We start from the raw sequence: 18506 nt of genomic DNA, 5'->3' as shown, positions 1-18506 counted from the left end.
ACCTCATCAAGTAAAGCATCAAGTATTGGTGGAGTGCACAGGCTCTGTTACCCTTCCAAAAGGATTGTTAGTAGCCAATGTGCTTGCAAGCCCAGAAAAGGGGAAAGTTCCGGTGCGGGTGTTAAATCTCTGTCAAGAAACCGTCAGGTTAATGCCGAGATCCAGGATTGCAGTTGTGTCTAGGCCTCAAAAAGTAGTTCCAAAGCAAATGGTGGAATTTGAAGAGGATGATGATGAGTTGCGCGTTAAACGACATGTACAGTGCAGCATTAAGAGTGAGAGCCAGCCTGAACAATTGTCAATTCCAGTTCAGATGAATCAGGACGGACTGTCTGAGATGCAACGGGAGGAGCTAAATGCCCTACTGAGACGTTACAGTGATGTTTTCTCCAAGAGTGACACAGATTATGGATACACAACAACAGTGACAAGGATCTTGTCAGTCAAGGTGTACTGAACGAGAGTCGCAGTCCGTGGGCCTCACCTGCCGTCATTGTGATAAAAAAAGACGGAGGTGTTCGTTTCTGCTGCGACTACAGGAGACTCAACCAAGTCACATTTAAGGATGCCTACCCCCTTCCGCGTGTGGAAGAATCCTTAGATGCTTTGGGGAATGCACAGTTGTTTTCCACACTGGATCTCACGGCAGGATATTTTCAAGTGGCGGTAAATGAATCAGATCGGGAGAAGACTGCTGTCACAACTCCGTTCGGGTTGTTTGAGTGGACACGGATGCCGTTTGGTTTATGCAACGCTCCGGCCACCTTTCAGCGATTAATGAGTGCAGCATTAGGTGATCTGGCCTTTGACGTTCTCTTGATCTATCTTGACGATATTATTGTGTTCTCTGTGGATTTCAAGAGCCATTGTGAGAAGTTGGAGCTTGTGTTTTCAAGGTTGCGTCAGCACGGACTGAAGCTGAAACCAAGTAAATGTTTCCTTCTGAGACCAGAGGTCCGGTTCTTGGGACACATCATTTCGTCAAAAGGAGTTCAAGTGGACAAGGACAAGGTTCAGTGCTTGGATGCGTGGCCTTCACCGAAGAATGTTAGAGAGGTCAGACAGCTGCTGGGATTTATGAGTTACTATCGTCGGTTTGTCCCAAGATTCGCACAGCTGGCAAAGCCCCTACATGCCCTGGTGGGAAAAGGTCACCAAGGCAAGTCAGCAGAACCGTTTATCTGGAGTGATGAGTGTCAGTCCGCATTCAGCAAGCTAAAGAGTTGTCTCATGTCGCCTCCGATTCTGGCTTACCCTGATTTTCAGTGTCCGTTCATACTCACGACGGATGGGAGCCTCAATGGACTTGGAGCAATACTCAGTCAAAAGCAGGGGGGCGTTGAACGTGTCATTGCTTACGCGAGCAGAGGTCTAAAGGGATCTGAAAGAAATGACAGGTATTACAGTGCCTTCAAGTTGGAGTTGCTTGCCCTTAAATGGGCAGTAACGGAGAAATTTAAGGAATACCTGATATTTGCTAAATTTCAGGTTATTACTGATCACAACCCTCTTCGCTACCTGGAGACAGCAAACCTCGGAGCAGTGGAACAGCGTTGGTCTGCACAGTTAGCAGAATTCAACTTTGAGGTGTGTTACAAGCCCGGCAGACAGAACATCAATGCTGACGTTCTTTCGAGGATTCCCTGGAGTATGGAACCTGAGGAGGATGACAATGGAAAAGACTTCATTCGGCTGACATCAGACGAGGTTCGGGCATGCCTGTGGCCAAGTAAAAAAGAAGGAGTTGACAAGTCTGTTGTTCGAGTTGCCAAACAAGCGGCCATAAGGAAGGGTGTTGATGGTTATAGCTGGCCATCCATTAAAGAGCAACAGAGGAAGGATCCTTGTATAGAACCTGTGTACAATGCTGTACTCGAGAACAGGAGGATAATGGCACGTACCTTCCGGGATATGGAAACCCAGCAAAGGAAGTTAGCTAGACAGTTGGAGCGTTTGAAATTAAGACATGAAGTGCTGTTCCGAGTGATTACGGACCCAAGAGACGGAGAAGAAATTTGGCAGTTGGTAGTGCCTGAGTCTTTACGGGAGAAAGTGTTTAAAGGAGTTCATGAACATGGAGGACATTTTGGCAGCAGGAGTACATTAGAGCAGATGCGAAAAAGTTATTATTGGCCCACAATGGCTAATGACGTACAGACATGGGTAACTCAGTGTCGAAGATGTACTCTAGCTAAGGATGTATTCCCCAGGATTCGTGCTCCTATGACCTGCACCAACATAACCGCACCCCTTGAAGTACTTGCCATGGATTACACTGTGCTGGAGAGATCAGCAGGGGGTTACGAGAATGTTCTAGTGCTTACAGACATGTTTACAAGATTTACTGTGGCAGTCCCCACGAAAAATCAGACAGCACTTACCACCGCCAAAGCCCTTGTACGACACTGGTTTGTCTGCTATGGGTGTCCTGCCCGATTGCACTCGGATCAAGGCAGATGTTTCGAGGCAAGCGTAATAAAGGAGCTCTGTAAATTGTATGGAATCAGCAAGAGTCGCACCAGTCCTTATCATCCGCAGGGGAACGCACAGTGCGAAAGGTTCAATCGCACGATGCATGATATGCTGCGAACATTACCTGCGGAAAAGAAGAAGGATTGGAAAACTCACCTGCCTGAACTTGTGATGGCCTATAATAGCCATGTTCATTCATCGACCGGTTACTCCCCATTTTATTTAATGTTCGGACGGGACGCAAGACTGCCCATGGATGTTCTCGGAGGAAAAGACCTATCTGATGATGAGGCGGATGATCTTGATGAGTGGGTAAAGAATCACCATGAACGCCTGAGAACTGCAGTGGAGACGGCGAAGGTAACTGCTCAAGAAGCTTCCAGGAGAAGGAAGAGGGTCTATGACCGCAAGGCCTCAGGAGCGCTCATTAGACCTGGTGACAGAGTATTGTTGCGTAACCACAAGTTTAGAGGACGTAACAAAATTCAAGATAAGTGGGAGTCTGTACCATATTTGGTAATGCAGCAAAATCATGCAGGTTTACCAGTCTTTACTGTACGTCCTGAGCAGGGAGGTTCCACAAAGGTCGTTCACAGAGATCAGTTGAGACACTGTACTTTCCCCTCACCCACAAGGCAGGTTACACATGCAAGAAGAGGAAAAGAATTGTCAGACTCAGACTCACAAGACATTGTTTACATCCCATATACTACACACTTACCAAACACATGCTTACCTGGGGAAGCTGAGGGTGGAGTGGTATGTGAAGAGGGTAATGTAGCTGGGAGTGAGAGAGTAGACACAGGTCAAGATGGGGAATCTGAAGACTCTGATATTTCAGAGGCTGACACTAGTGGGGTACCCGATCTTAGACGTTCGAAGAGGGAAACCCAGGGTAGATTGCCTGCAAGGTATAAGGATGATTACATTCTGAAATAAGAGTCTAGAAAGTTCTGTAACTTTTAAAGTATGGGAGAAAAAGTCATGTACAATGTGATGTCTTCCTAATATGTTTTTTTTGTGTTTCAGAGATGAGCCTGCTGGAGATGTCGATGGCATGGCAGGGTTTAGCAGGGGGGAATGTAACGGGTATATATTATCTAAAAAATCATTATAATTTTGGGGGACTTTTATTTTGAAGGGTGGATTGGTTTTCGGGGGTTGAGAGTGACAGAGGAGAAGAAGAACGGGGTTGTATGGTGACGCACAGAAAAAGTGAGTGTTGTATTTGAGAAGCTCGTCCGATAAAGTGACTTAACGAAAGTTAATCGGGGCTTAGATCGAATAAAGGACAACATCAAGTAATTTTTGTGAGCTGTGCCTCGCGTCTCGTAGTTTTTTTTGTGAGTTCGATCTGTGAATCGCATTGCGTTGGACTGCTGGAGCGACGCAGTAATGTTTGTGAAGGCTATAAGAACTGTGAGTGTATTTAAAGCACAAGTTCAGCTTGATTAGTGACGATTGAAGAGATTTTATTTTTTTCCTCCACATTTTTGTTAAAGTTTTGGACTTCTTCCATCTTGAAACGCTCGTACAAACTAACGTTTCAGGAAGTTTGGTCACGCGCATTTTAGTGTTCGGTACGTGTTATCGGACGTGAGATGCAAATTTCTGTCTGCAGTTGGTGCTGAACATCGGGGGTTTTTTTCTTCAGAAGATTTGAGTTTAAGACTATTTTGTGTTACCCTGCCATCCAACGACATCTTAGTTTGACATCTCAGTGGTGTATCGCAGTTTAATACATCCCTGTTGGTTCATTTCATTTTGATTCACCTCAGTTTGATTCATTCGCTTTCGACTCATTTTTGATTAATTTTTTTTGTGGGACATTTCATTGAGCTTGGGTGACATTCCTACGAAATCTCAAGATAATTTCAACGCACGCTACGTCAAGACAACTCATCTCAATTCCTTATTTTTTTTATATATATTTTTTTTGATCCGAGGAACTTTGAACTGTGAGAGTTCGGTTGAATCACAGAACTTAAAGTGAACTGAGTGAGTACATAAAGAGACATTTCACGGGAGTGCTCTTCCAGATGTGAAATTGCATCGTATATATTGATGTTGTTTTTTTTCTTCTCAAATGTAATTGTCTGATCATTTGAAGTTGATCATTTTGAAAACTTAAAATTCATCATAAGTGGTGTTTACAAAAGTGTTTTTTTATTTAATTTTGAAGTGAGGTTTATCTTTGTACAAGTGAGAAGTTTAGAGTTTTTACATTGAAAGTGACTGGGTTGTAGTGAGTTTGAAAGAAAACACAAAGTCCATGCATTTTTTGTAATTTATTTTATTTACTCTATTTTATTTTAGTAACCCTTAATTAACACTTGATTACAAGAAAGAAGAAAAGACACAGATAATAAATATTGTTTAATTTTCATACTTACCTCATTGTATTTCTTTTTGTTTAGAGCTGTCAAGGAGTAGGGGCATCTCAGCTACTTTATTAGACCAGAGGAGGGAGGAATATATTAGATTTTTCTCACACCCCTACTTTTACTTCAGGAAGCCAGTGACATTACTTAAGCTGAAGCCTACCCTCGTCGGTCTGTACATTCCAATAAAGTAGAACACAACATACATACAATTAGTGTGTAATGAGATTAAAAGCACTGGAAGCGGGGACTAAGATCTTTTCGTTATTCAGTCTTCCGTGGCAGCACTAATACATTTTCCCCTACAAGACGGGTTAAATACTCGTTACACTGTTGTGCATTCACAGGCAACTATTTTAACTATTTGTTGGCGCCTGTAGTGCATTTGAGCTCTGTCACTATATTCTTTTTATTGACTTTTTATCTTAAAAATACATTTTATACACCATTTCACCATTTATATAACGTGTGAATATATCCTTTATTGTATTCTACAATTGTATTCTGCCTCGTTATCACTAGTTTTGTTAACAGTCCCACCACGTCTACTCCGTGTTTCTCTACACAGGCCCGGTGCACCCAGGACGTGATCTTCCCAGAGGTCCTTCACTCAGGCGCCGGGACACCACGAACCCTGGGTGCATCCACAGCGGAGGACGCAAGCCATTCCCCGGGCGACGACTTCTCCCCCTCCTTGTCTTCGAGATCTCCACCCGGAACCACTTCGCTCCCCTCCGCGAGACGGGACACGACGCTGTGATCATCGGAGACTCCATCGTCCGACATGTCAGTTTCTGTGCAGATACCCGCGATCCTGAAGGCCGACAAGAGCCCCAGAGCGGTCGGGCTTCACGCCAGGGGTTAACAACACCACGCTGTGGCAGACGGAGACGCTGAAGAGGGACTTCAACAGCCTGATCGAGACGGTTCCAAGCACGATGCCCACGGCGACAATCATCGTGTCAGGACAAAGTATCAACGTATCTGCCCACGTATCGACGAGGACACGAAAAGTTAAGTAGACTTTTTGCTTTAAATGAATGGTTGTTGTCATGGTGTAAAGAACAGAAACTGCTATTTGTTAATAACTGGAATCTTTTCTGGGAGCGTCCTAGGCTGTTTCGCGCTGATGCACCCCAGAAGAGGCGGAGCGGAGCTTCTCTCTGACAACATCTCCAGGACACTTCGCTCCATGTGACTAGTAAGACAATTCTCAAATAACTATTATGATGACTTTTGTTCCACCTGGTTAAATGATAAAAGTACTTGTGCTGAAAAATCTATTAGAGCCTTATTCGGACGGGACTAGTTTAACAGGGGGTCGTTAGAGAAATCTGCGTTTCACAGACGTACTTGGTGATTTTAATCCCGTCCGACCTGCCACGTCTGTGTTTTTCCTCACACAACCTCTGTGATAATTCCAGAGCAAATTACCTACTGTTTTTCAGCAAACTCAGTGATCCTCTGAGAAAACGAATCCCGTCCGAATGCGAATGTCTGTGATTGCCGGTGATATTTTATTTCACAACGCATTTCCTCGTGTGTTTTGGCCAACGTGAATTACCGTAGATGCTCTTACTGCGCGGATGTTTGATATATTTGCTTAGCGGCAAATAAATAATAAAAAATAAATGAAATCAAGAGCAAGATCACGTAAACTGTTAATACCGTCTATTGTAATATCAGGATCAGGTAAAATTACTCACGTTCATTTATGCACTCAGTTACATAATGTTTTAATTACATATGTTCCTTTATGAAAATTAAACATACAGTAGGTTTAGCCTACGACACACACACAACAAAAGGAAAACAAGTTAAACTAAAGGAACCACACATTAACATGGTTTTGCTATACTAGCCATTTAGTATTTATTGTGTAATAATACTAATGGCAATCATTCTGAATGAATTAAATGCATGCATACAGAGCGCATGATCTCTGTGACGCCCAGATGCACAAATCAGACCCTCCCACCTCTGTAAAAAACACAGAGATGTTAGTCCCGTCCGAATTGGTACATGAAAATCACACAAACTCAAACGTAGTTTAGAAAACTAGTCCCATCCGAATAGGGCTTAAGACTGTGTCTGTTCCCCGAATAGTGAGGTCAAAATATAAATTTAATGTAGGATCTAGAAAAAATCTTATCGTGATTAAACCAGAAACATATAAAGTAAATGAACAAAAACAATCTTTAAAGTTTGAGCTCATAAATATTATCACTCACACCCAAAGCAGTTATTGTAAATGAAATGATCATAGATAATAGTTTTGATGTACTCTGCTTGACTGAAACCTGGCTAAAACCAAAAGATTATTTTGGTCTAAATGAGTCGACTCCACCAAACGTCTCAGTTACGTATGGTAACCCTCGTTCCCTGAAGGAGGGAACGGAGATGCCACGTCAGTGACCGACGAATATGGGATATCGCTTCGATAGACCAATCTACTTTGAGTGTAAACTAAATGAGACAATGCACATTGGCATGCAATTATTGCATCCAGCTGCCGCTGATCATTGCGTGAGTATAAGAGGGCAGCAGGTGCAATACATACCAGTTTTTCGCTGAGGAGCTGAGCCGGGGACCCGGCAGCTCGGCGGTACAGCAACCATGGCAACGGGACGTGGTGTCTCTGTTCCCTCCTTCAGGGAACGAGGGTTACCATACGTAACCGAGACGTTCCCTTTCAGTCGGTCACTCTCGACGCCACGTCGGTGACCGACGAATATGGGATCCCTATCAAAGCGCCATGGGAACTGCCCCTTCCAGTGCCCTGTGCGAGCCGCCTGTGCCCTATTAGGTGTAGGCCGGGGCTCAGAACAAGTAGCTCCACTCACCGTTAGGCGAGAAGAACACCACTCAACGAACAGGTTCCACTTCAAGGCATAAGCGTGTCTCATAGACGGTGCTCTTGCTGAAGTGATGGTGTTCACTACCTCTTGGGATAGGTCACCTAGAACCTCCGCGTCCCATCTAGGGACCAGACAGGGAGTTTCCAAAGGTCTGGACGTGGGTGCCAAATGGTGCCCCGTCTCTGAGTCAGTTAATCCCTCCTCAGAGGAACCGACCAAGGAGGGGCTGTCAAGACGAGCACTAGTTCGGGGAACCAGGTCTGAGTAGGCCAATCCGGTGCTACTAGCAAGACTTGCTACTCGTCCTCCCGGACTTTGCACAATGTCTGTGCGAGAAGGATCACTGGGGGAAACGCATACTTGCGTAGGTCCCACGGCCAGCTATGTGCCAGTGTGTCCGTGCCGAGAGTTCCCTCGGTCAGGGAGTAGAACAACTGGCAGCTCTGAACCGCTTTCAAATCAGCTGGACCGTCAGGGGATGGAGTCGCCATTCTCCCAGGAGCATTGCTCGAGACAGCTCGTGGGCTGTACAACTGAGCAGGCCTGGAATGTGAACGGTACAAAGTGACCTCAGAACCTTCTGACTCCAAAGGAGGAGGTGGCGGGCGAGTTGCGAGATGCGACGAGAGCGCAGACCACCTTGTCGGCTGATGTACACAACAGTCGCAGTGTTGTCCATTCATTCAGCACATGCTTGCCTCGTAAGAGACTTTTGAGATTGTTCAAGGCAAGATGCACTGCTAACAACTCTAGGCAATTGATGTGCCACTGCAGCTGCGGGCCCCTCCAAACCCCTGAGACTGCATGCCCGTTGTACATGGCCCCCCAGCCGGTGGTGGAGGCATCCGTGTAAACCACAGCATGCCTGGAGATCTGCTCTAGGGGCACCCCTGCCCAGAGAAATGCAAGATCTGACCATGGAGTGAGGGTTTGGCGACAGGCCGGGTTGTAACTTGGACCCGGTGAGTGCCGCACTTCCACGCCCACCTCGGGACTCATCGATAAAGCCAGTGCTGGAGCGGTCTCATATGTAATAGCCCGAGCAGTGTAAGTGCCGCCGCGGCCGCCATATGCCCCAGGAGCCTCTGAAAGAGTTTAAGTGGGACCGCTGTCCTGCTCTTGAACGTATTCAAGCAGGCTAGCACCGACCACGCACGTTCCTCTGTGAGGCGTGCTGTCTGTTCGACCAAATCCAACTCCATACCGAGAAAAGAGATCCTCTGCCACGGCGAGAGTTTGCTCTTTTCCCAGCTGACCTGAAGGCCCAACAGGCTCAGGTGCCGGAGCACCACAACCCTTTGCTCGCACAACTGATCTTGAGAATGTGCTAGTATCAGCCAATCGTCTAAGTAGTTGAGAATGCGAACACTCTGCTCTCTGAGAGGAACTTGTGGCAGAACCACAGCCATACCCGCAGCTCTCCCTCCGATGCTGAGATCGACATCTGGTCAGGGGGAGTCCCACTGGATACCACTGGTACGCTCCTTGAAGAGGGCCCAGCGTGTTCTGTGGGTTGCTCCACTGGATCGGAGGTGCAAGAGGAGTGGTGGTCCCCAAAGGGTTGGTTCCCTGTGGGGTTTGCCACCACTGTGACCCTCAAACCACCCTCGCTACTGCCGGAAGTGGTTCTCATCTGTCGGCCCCCAGAACGAGCCTCAGATCGCGGCCGCGGCAACGGGATTCTGCCCCCCTGAAGGTAGCGGAACTTAGTTCGCAGCTCCGAGATGGTCATATTCCTGCAGTGAGAACATGACTCATCCACGAAAGCCACCTCAGTGTACTCGACGCCCAGACATGTGAGGCAGCGATCGTGACCATCACCCGTTGCCAGGTAACGACCGCACCCAGAAACGCACCGTGAAGCTCTTTTAGAGAAATTTGCTCTTTAGGAAATGCTCCTTTAGTGCTGAGGCGCACAGGGGAATTGGCCGTTTGCAACACAACAGGGGTAGTCCAGCCTGAAGTGTGCAATTCACTCGACACAGGAACGACCGCCGCTGAAGCGCTGTCTCGCCAACACACAAAGCTTCCGAGAGCGTGCTGAACTCGTAGTCCACAACAGACACAGTTGAGCAGAGCAATACTAATGCTCGGCTCTGAAGCGAAAAGCTGGTATGCATTGCACCTGCTGCCCTCTTATACTCATGCAGTGATCAGCGGCAGCTGGATGCAATAATTGCATGCCAATGTGCATTGTCTCGTTTAGTTTACACTCAAAGTAGATTGGTCTATCGAAACGATATCCCATATTCGTCGGTCACCGACATGGCATCGAGAGTGACCGAATGAAAGGGAACTACTGTTATTAGCATGAGCCCCATCAGACTGTGTAATGATGAGACAGAGACGTTCAGATCCATGTGCAGAACTTTAATGATGAGAATGGTCAGACAGGCAATGATCAGTAACGGCGTCAGGTATGTAGGGATAATCAGAATCGATAACATGAACAAGCAGATGTCGGGGAATCAGAGTCGGTATAAACAATCCAAATGTCAGGTACAAAAGGAAAACACAAGGAAAACGCTCGGAAATGTCAGACTGGCTAAACAAGACTTCGCAGAGAGTGGGAGTGAGTGTGCTGCTTTTATGTGTGTGTAAATGAGGTGCAGGTGTGGCAAGGAAATTGGCTGATGAATAATGTGCAGGTGTGGCAGGGTGATTGTGATGCACTGACTCATGGGGAATGTAGTTTGGGTGTGGTGCAACAGATGAGAGGTGCTAGAGTTCGAGTGACATCTGGTGGTTGATGTGGAATGGTCCTGATTGGAGTGCCCTCTACTGAAGTTCATGGGCACTCCATCTAATGATCGTGACATAGCCCCCCGCCCCCCCCCCCAAAGGAGCAGCTTCAAGACGCTCAAAACAATCTAGGAGGGCGGTGGAGCGGAGGCAGAACAGGGGGAGGGACGGAGGGCCAGGTCCATGAGGAAGAGGAGTGGTCGAGGACCGGGGCAGAGCAGGCAGAACTGGGCCTAACATGGAGATCAGGAGCCTCTCCTGGACCTGACATGGGAAAAAAGGGCCCTTCCTTGGCCTGACAGGGGAAACAGTGACCCGCCATGGGCCTAACTCGGTAACAGGGGCCCGCCATGGGCCTAACTTGGGAACAGGGGTCCACCAAGGCAGAGCAGGTGGTGTGGGAGCCCACCAGAGCGGAGCAGGCGGAGCTGGAGCCCACCAGGGTGGAGCAGACGACCACCACAGCTGAGAAGAGGAGACAAAAGCCCTCCAGGGCGGAGCAGACGACCACCACAGCTGAGAAGACGGAACAGAAGCCCACCAGGGTGGAGCAGACGACCACCATAGTTGAACAGACATGACAGAGGCCCACCAGGGCGGAGCAGAGGACCACCACAGTGGAGTTGATGGCACAGGAGAGTAAGTCTGCTCAGGTGGGACTGAAACAGAGAACATTAACAGGTTAATAGCGGCCTCCGTGGCCGTGATGAAATGGTGTATGGTCTCCGTAGCCCTGACCGGAATGAATGACAGCTCATTGACGGCCTCCCTGGCCGTGACAGCATAGGACGAGAGCTCTGAGATGTGACGAGGCTCTGGGAGTTCGGCTGAGATGTGTCGAGGCTCTGGTAGATCTGTGGTGATTTGACTGGGCTCATGAAGATCAACTGTGACTTGACTTAGTTCATGAATATCAACTGCGACTTGACTGTGCTCATGAAGATTGTTGGTGACTTGACTGTGCTCATGAAGATCAACTGTGACTTGACTTAGTTCACGGAGGTTAATGGTGACTTGACCTTGCTCATGAAGATCATTGATGACTTGACTTTGCTCATGAAAATCGTTGGTGACTTGACTTGGTTCCTGAGGATCAACTGTGACTTGACTTAGTTCACGGAGGTTAATGGTGACTTGACTTTGCTCATGAAGATCATTGGTGACCTGACCTTGCTCATGAAGATCATTGGTGACTTGACTTTGCTCATGAAGATCATTGGTGACTTGACTTGGTTCCTGAGGATCAACTGTGACTTGACTTAGTTCACGGAGGTTAAGGGTGACTTGACTTTGCTCATGAAGATCATTGGTGACTTGACTTTGCTCATGAAGATCATGGGTGACTTGACTTGGTTCCTGAGGATCAACTGTGACTTGTCTTGGCTCATGAAGTTTAACTGTTGTTTTACTTGACTCTTGGGTGTTAGAGGTGACTTGACCTGTCTCTGGACGGTCAGCGGTGACTTGACTCATCTCTGGATGGTCAACGGGTACCTGACTAGACTCCGGGAAATCAACAGGGACCTGATCAACAGTGACCTGACTTGACTCTGGAAAGTCAATGGGAACCTGATCAATGGTGACCTGACTAGGTTCTGTGAAATCAACGGGCAACTGATCAACGGTGACCTGACTAAGTTCTGTGAAATCAACGGGGACCTGATCAACGGTGACCTGACTAGGTTCTGTGAAATCAACGGGGACCTGATCAACGGTGACCTGACAAGGTTCTGGGAAACCAACGGGGACCTCATCAACGGTGACCTGACTAGGTTGTGGGAAATCAACGGGGACCTGATCAACGGTGACCTGACTAGGTTTTGGGAAATCAACGGGGACCTGATCAACGGTGACCTGACAAGGTTCTGGGAAATCAACGGGGACCTGATCAACGGTGACCTGACTAGGTTCTGGGAAATCAACGGGGACCTGATCAACGGTGACCTGACTTGACTTTGGAAAGTCGACGGTGACTAGCTCTGGCTCTGGAGGGTCATAGGTGACTAGCCCTGGCTCTGGAGGGTCCACGAGCACCTGACTCGACTCTGGAAAGTCCACGGGCACCTGCCTTGACTCTGGAATGTCAAACGGAATCTGACTGGACTCTGGAGGGTCACTAGGAACCTGACTCGACTCTGGAGAGTTCACTGGAACCTGACTCGACTCTGGAGGGTCAACTGGAACCTGACTCGACCCTAGAGGGTCCACTGGAACCTGACTCGACCCTGGAGGGTCCACTGGAACCTGACTCGACTCTGGAAAGTCAATGGCCACCTGACTTGACTTTGGACTGCCTGTAGAGACGTTGAGACGACTCGGCTTTGGGCACTGCCTCTGGAACGGCCTCGGGCACCGCCTCGGGAATGATCTCTGGGCTTTGAGGAACAGTAGACGCCCGTCTCCTCCTCCTCCGCCCTCTATGGTGGTGAGTCGGTGGCACCTTGTCTGGAGGCTCAGGCGTTGAGTCGGCCATCTTGTGCTGTGGCGCTAAGCTGGTGGCCATCTTGTGCTGTGGCGCTGGGCTGGCGGCCATCTTTTGCAGTGGCGCTGGGCTGGCGGCCATATTGTGCAGTGGCGCTGGGCTGGCGGCCATCTTGTGCAGCGGTTTTGGGGCTTTAAAGTCCTCTGCCTCTCCCACAGTGAAAGGAGAACCACATAACAAGAGCGAAAAGTCCATTATATCCCTTAAGCTGCAATTAAACTCCCCTCTAGATAACCATGATTTTACTGGTTCATTGAGTCCAAAACGGAATAAATCCTTAAACAAGACTTCATCGTCTAAAGGAACTCGATATACCAATTCACAGAACTGTTGAACATAGTCCTCAATAGATCGATCTCCTTGCTTTAGATTTAACAGCAGGTCAACTGGATCTGTGGTTAGGCTGGATTGGTGATATGCCGACACTGAAACAGGAACCGATACCTCAGTGACAAGGGGATACCGGGTTGGTGGATCCTGGTATGGCGATTAATGATGAGAATGGTCAGACAGGCAATGATCAGTAACGGCGTCAGGTATGTAGGGATAATCAGAATCGATAACAGGAACAAGCAGATGTCGGGGGCAGGCAGCAGAGAATCAGAGTCGGTATAAACAATCCAAAGGTCAGGTACAAAAGGAAAACACAAGGAAAACGCTCGGAAATGTCAGACTGGCTAAACAAGACTTTGCAGAGAGTGGGAATGAGTGTGCTGCTTTTATGTGTGTGTAAATGAGGTGCAGGTGTGGCAAGGAAATTGGCTGATGAATGATGTGCAGGTGTGGCAGGGTGATTGTGATGCAGTGACTCATGGGGAATGTAGTTTGGGTGTGGTGCAACAGATGAGAGGTGCTAGAGTTCGAGTGACATCTGGTGGTTGATGTGGAATGGTCCTGATTGGAGTGCCCTCTACTGAAGTTCATGGGCACTCCATCTAATGATCGTGACACACTGGTCGTGTTGCAACAATATGTAGTGATATTGTGATGATGTAACAGACCATTTCCTTGTATCGTGCATGCTGCATATCACTGATATTAACTTTATGTCTCAACGTTACCGTCTGGGCAGAACTATTGTTCCAGTCACCAAAGACAGATTCAATAATAACCTGCATGATCTATCTCAACTGCTATTTGTACCCAAAAATACACATGAATTAGACGAAATGACTGACAACATGGGCACTATTTTCTCTAATACATTAGAAGCTGTTGCCCCCATCAAATTGAAAAAGGTTAGAGAAAAATGTACTGTGCCATGGTATAACAGTAATACTCACTCTCTCAAGAAAGTAACTCATAGTCTTGAATGCAAATGGAGAAAAACTAACTTGGAAGTTTTTAGAATTGCATGGAAAAACAGTATGTCCAGCTATAGACAGGCTCTAAAAACTGCTAAGGCAGAGCATATCCACAAACTCATAGAAAATAACCAAAACAATCCAAGGTTTTTATTTAGCACAGTGGCTAAATTAACAAATTACCAGACTGCACCTGATCCAAATATTCCACCAACAATAAATAGTAATGACTTTATGAATTTCTTCACTGATAAAATAGATAACATTAGAAATACAATAGCGAATGTAGATTCTACAGCATCTAACCCTTCAGTTTCATCCATCGCACCCAAAGATAAACTGCAGTGCTTTACAAATATAGGACAGGAAGAGCTAAATAAACTTAACACTGTATCTAAACCAACAACGTTTATTATATCCTGTACCCACTAAATTACTGAAAGAGTTACCTGTAGCCGAAGAACTTCTTCTCCATATTATTAACTCGTCGTTATCTTTAGGTCACATCCCAAAACTATTCAAGCTGGCGGTTATTAAGCCTCTTATTAAGAAACCAAAACTAGATCCTTGTGAACTGGCAAATTATAAGCCTATTTCAAATCTTCCATGTATGTCTAAAATTTTAGAAAAAGTTGTGTCTGCTCAATTGAGCACCTTCCTGCACAAAAATGATCTGTATGAAGAATATCAGTCAGGTTTCAGGCCCCACCATAGCACAGAAACTGCACTTGTTGAAATTACAAATTACCTGCTTCTTGCGTCAGATCAAGGCTGCATCTCATTTCTAGTTTTACTTGATTTTAGTACTCATAGATTGATTACAAAACTATACAGGTATTCAAGGGCAGGCTCTAGGATGGTTTAGATCCTACCTGTCCGATCGCTACCATTTTGTTTACTTAAATGGGGAGTCATCTCATTTATCATCAGTAAAATATGGAGTGCCACAAGGATCCGTCCTAGGTCCCCTTCTATTTTCAATATACATGTTGCCCCCTCTGTAATATTATTAGAAAATATGGAATTAGCTTCCACTGTTATGCTGATGATACTCAGCTATATATCTCAACGAGACCAGATGAAACCTCTAAATTATCTAAGCTAACAGAGTGTGTTAAAAATGCAAAAGTTTGGATGACCAATACTTTTCTCCAATTAAATTTGGATAAGACAGAGATATTAATTATTGGACCAAAAAACACTACACAGAATCTTGTAGATTACAATCTGCAACTAGACGGATGTTCTGTTACTTCTTCTACAGTCAAAAATCTGGGTGTTATATTAGACAGCAACTGTTATATTAGACAGAAAATCATATTTCCCATGTTATAAAAACTGCATTCTTCCATCTTAGAAACATTGCCAAGCTACAAAACATGTTGTCTGTTTCTGATGCAGAAACGTTAGTTCATGCATTCATGACCTCTAGACTGGACTATTGTAATGCACTTCTAGGTGGTTGTCCTGCTTCTTCAATAAACAAGCTACAGGTAGTCCAAAATGCCTTACCAGGTCAAGAAAATATGATCATATTACCCCAATATTTCAGTCTCTGCACTTGCTACCTATCATTACTTACCTATAAGGCCCTAAATGGTTTAGCTCCTACGTACCTAACTCGCCTTATACCACGCTACAATCCATCACGCTCCCTAAGGTCACAAAACGCTGGACTTTTGGTAGTTCCTAGGATAGCAAAGTCCACTAAAGGAGGTAGAGCTTTTTCACATTTGGCTCCCAAACTCTGGAATAGCCTTCCTGATAATGTTCGGGGTTCAGACACACTTTCTCTGTTTAAATCTAGATTAAAAACGCATCTCTTTTGCCAAGCATTTGAATAATGTATCTTAAATTGTGAGTGTAGTTGTATCTGGGCAAATTAGCATTCTTATTCTTTAGCTTGGGCTAAACTAATTAATTTTACTTTGTTGGAACAGCAGCTATGCTAACGATGTCTCTATTTGTTTCTATGTTTTACATCCCGTGGTAACTAGGATTTACACAAGCTCCACTCTGGATCCAGAACACCTGAGAAGAGATGATGCTGACCATCAGAGGACCTCAGATGATGCTAACCCTGAATCAACAACAGAACCAACTAATATTGCTACAAGTGTGACTGCATCATATAATAATTATTAATTATTAATAATATTAATAATGTTCATCATCTGGCTGACTAGGTATTAATTTTTCTACAAATCCTGTCATACGTGCACAAACTGACAGTCACCACTTAAAAGCTATTACTAAATATTGTAGAAACATAATTTTCTGTAAAGTTGCTTTGTAACGATTTGTATTGTAAAAAACGCTATACAAATAAACTTGAATTCAATTGAATTGAGTTGATTACGTGCTCTGTGAAAATTTTTGAAGTTAAACTAAGGTTAGACATCCAGTGTAAAAACAGCGTTAATGATGTAAATAATATTATTTTAAATTACTTTCGAAAGTACCTTCAAAAGGGCTTACTGACGTAATCACCACCGCACTTTTAGGTCTTAATTTATCAATAATCAAAAACAGAAAACATTCAAACAATGTACAGCTGTATTTTTATTAACTAACAAAGTTTAATAAATACAGTATCAAATGTATTGCTCATAGTTAATGTTAGTTAATACATCAGTCAACAAATGAAACTTTATTGTAAAGTGTTAAACTAGAAAACTAGGTTTTGCCTGATGAAGAAAAATTTGTAAAAATTAAAAAAACTAATAAATTTAAAAATTAGTCTGAAGAGTTTAGTAACCTTGTTTTAAGTGACATTAACCAATTAAGCAAACAGACATAGCTTTATCCACTAAAACATTTATTTAGCTTTCAGTTTCAGTCACCTATTCAAGTAAAAGGATAGATAGAAAGCTGTGAAGATGCCCTTCTATCCAAGACCACAGTATCTGATTTCTCTGAAGGAAAGTCAGTGTCTTTCTCAGGTGTGGTGGATATGCAATGTTGAAATCAGAATACATCCACAAGGCTGTTATGAAGCTTCATCAAGGCTGGTGCACTGACACACATCTGTTCCATCTTCTGTCAACACACTGAGTCCTCGAACTGTGATTGCCATTTTACAATCAGTATCCATCAGGTGTATGGTAGGTATGGTAATATGATAACTGATCATAATACAGATGTGCTCTGTTTGACAGAAACCTGGCTAAAACCTGATGATTACATTATTTTAAATGAGTCCACCCCCAAGATTACTGTTATAAACACGAGCCACATCTAAAAGGCAAAGGGGGAGGAGTTGCTTCAATTTATAACAATGTTTTTAGGATTTCTCAGAGGGCAGGCTTCAAGTATAACTCGTTTGAAGTAATGGTGCTACATATAACATTATCCAGAGAAACAAATGTTAATGATAAATCCCCTGTTATGTTTGTACTGGCTACTGTATACAGGCCACCATACAGACTTTATTAAAGAGTTTGGTGATTTTACATCCGAGTTAGTTCTGGCTGCAGATAAAGTTTTAATAGCTGGTGATTTTAATATCCATGTTGATAATGAAAAAGATGCATTGGTATCAGCATTTATAGACATTCTGAACTCTATTGGGGTTAGACAACACGTTTCAGGACCTACTCATTGTCGAAATCATACTCTAGATTTAATACTGTCACATGGAATTGATGTTGATAGTGTTGAAATTATTCAGCCAAGTTATGATATCTCAGATCAACAATTATTTAGTTTTGTGCAAAACCTCAGAACAACTTGATGATGTAACATAAACTATAGACTCTGTCTTTTCTAGCATTTTAAATACAGTTGCTCCTTTACGCTTAAGGAAGGTTAAGGAAACCAGTATGACACCATGGTATAATGAGCATACTCGCACCCTAAAGAGAGCAGCCCGAAAAATGGAGCGCAGCTGGCGGAAAATAAAACTAGAGGTATTTTGTATGGCTTGGCGGGAAAGTAACATATGCTACAGAAAAGCATTAAAAACTGCTAGATCTGGTTACTTTTCTTATTTAGAACAAAACAAACATTACCCCAGGTATTTATTCAATACAGTGGCTAAATTAACGAAAAATAAAGCCTCAACAAGTGTTGACATTTCCCAACATCACAGCAGTAATTACTTTAAGAACTACTTTACTTCTAAAATCGATACTATTAGAGATAAAATTGCAACCATTCAGCCGTCAGCTACAGTATCGCATCAGACAGTGCACTATAGACCTCCTGAGGAACAGTTTCACTCATTCTCTACTATAGGAGAGGAAGAATTATATAAACTTGTTAAATC

The sequence above is a fragment of the Carassius gibelio genome, chromosome B2 (genome assembly GCF_023724105.1).
Source record: "Carassius gibelio isolate Cgi1373 ecotype wild population from Czech Republic chromosome B2, carGib1.2-hapl.c, whole genome shotgun sequence".
Classification (NCBI taxonomy): domain Eukaryota; kingdom Metazoa; phylum Chordata; class Actinopteri; order Cypriniformes; family Cyprinidae; genus Carassius; species Carassius gibelio.
This window is presented reverse-complemented; position numbering follows the sequence as displayed.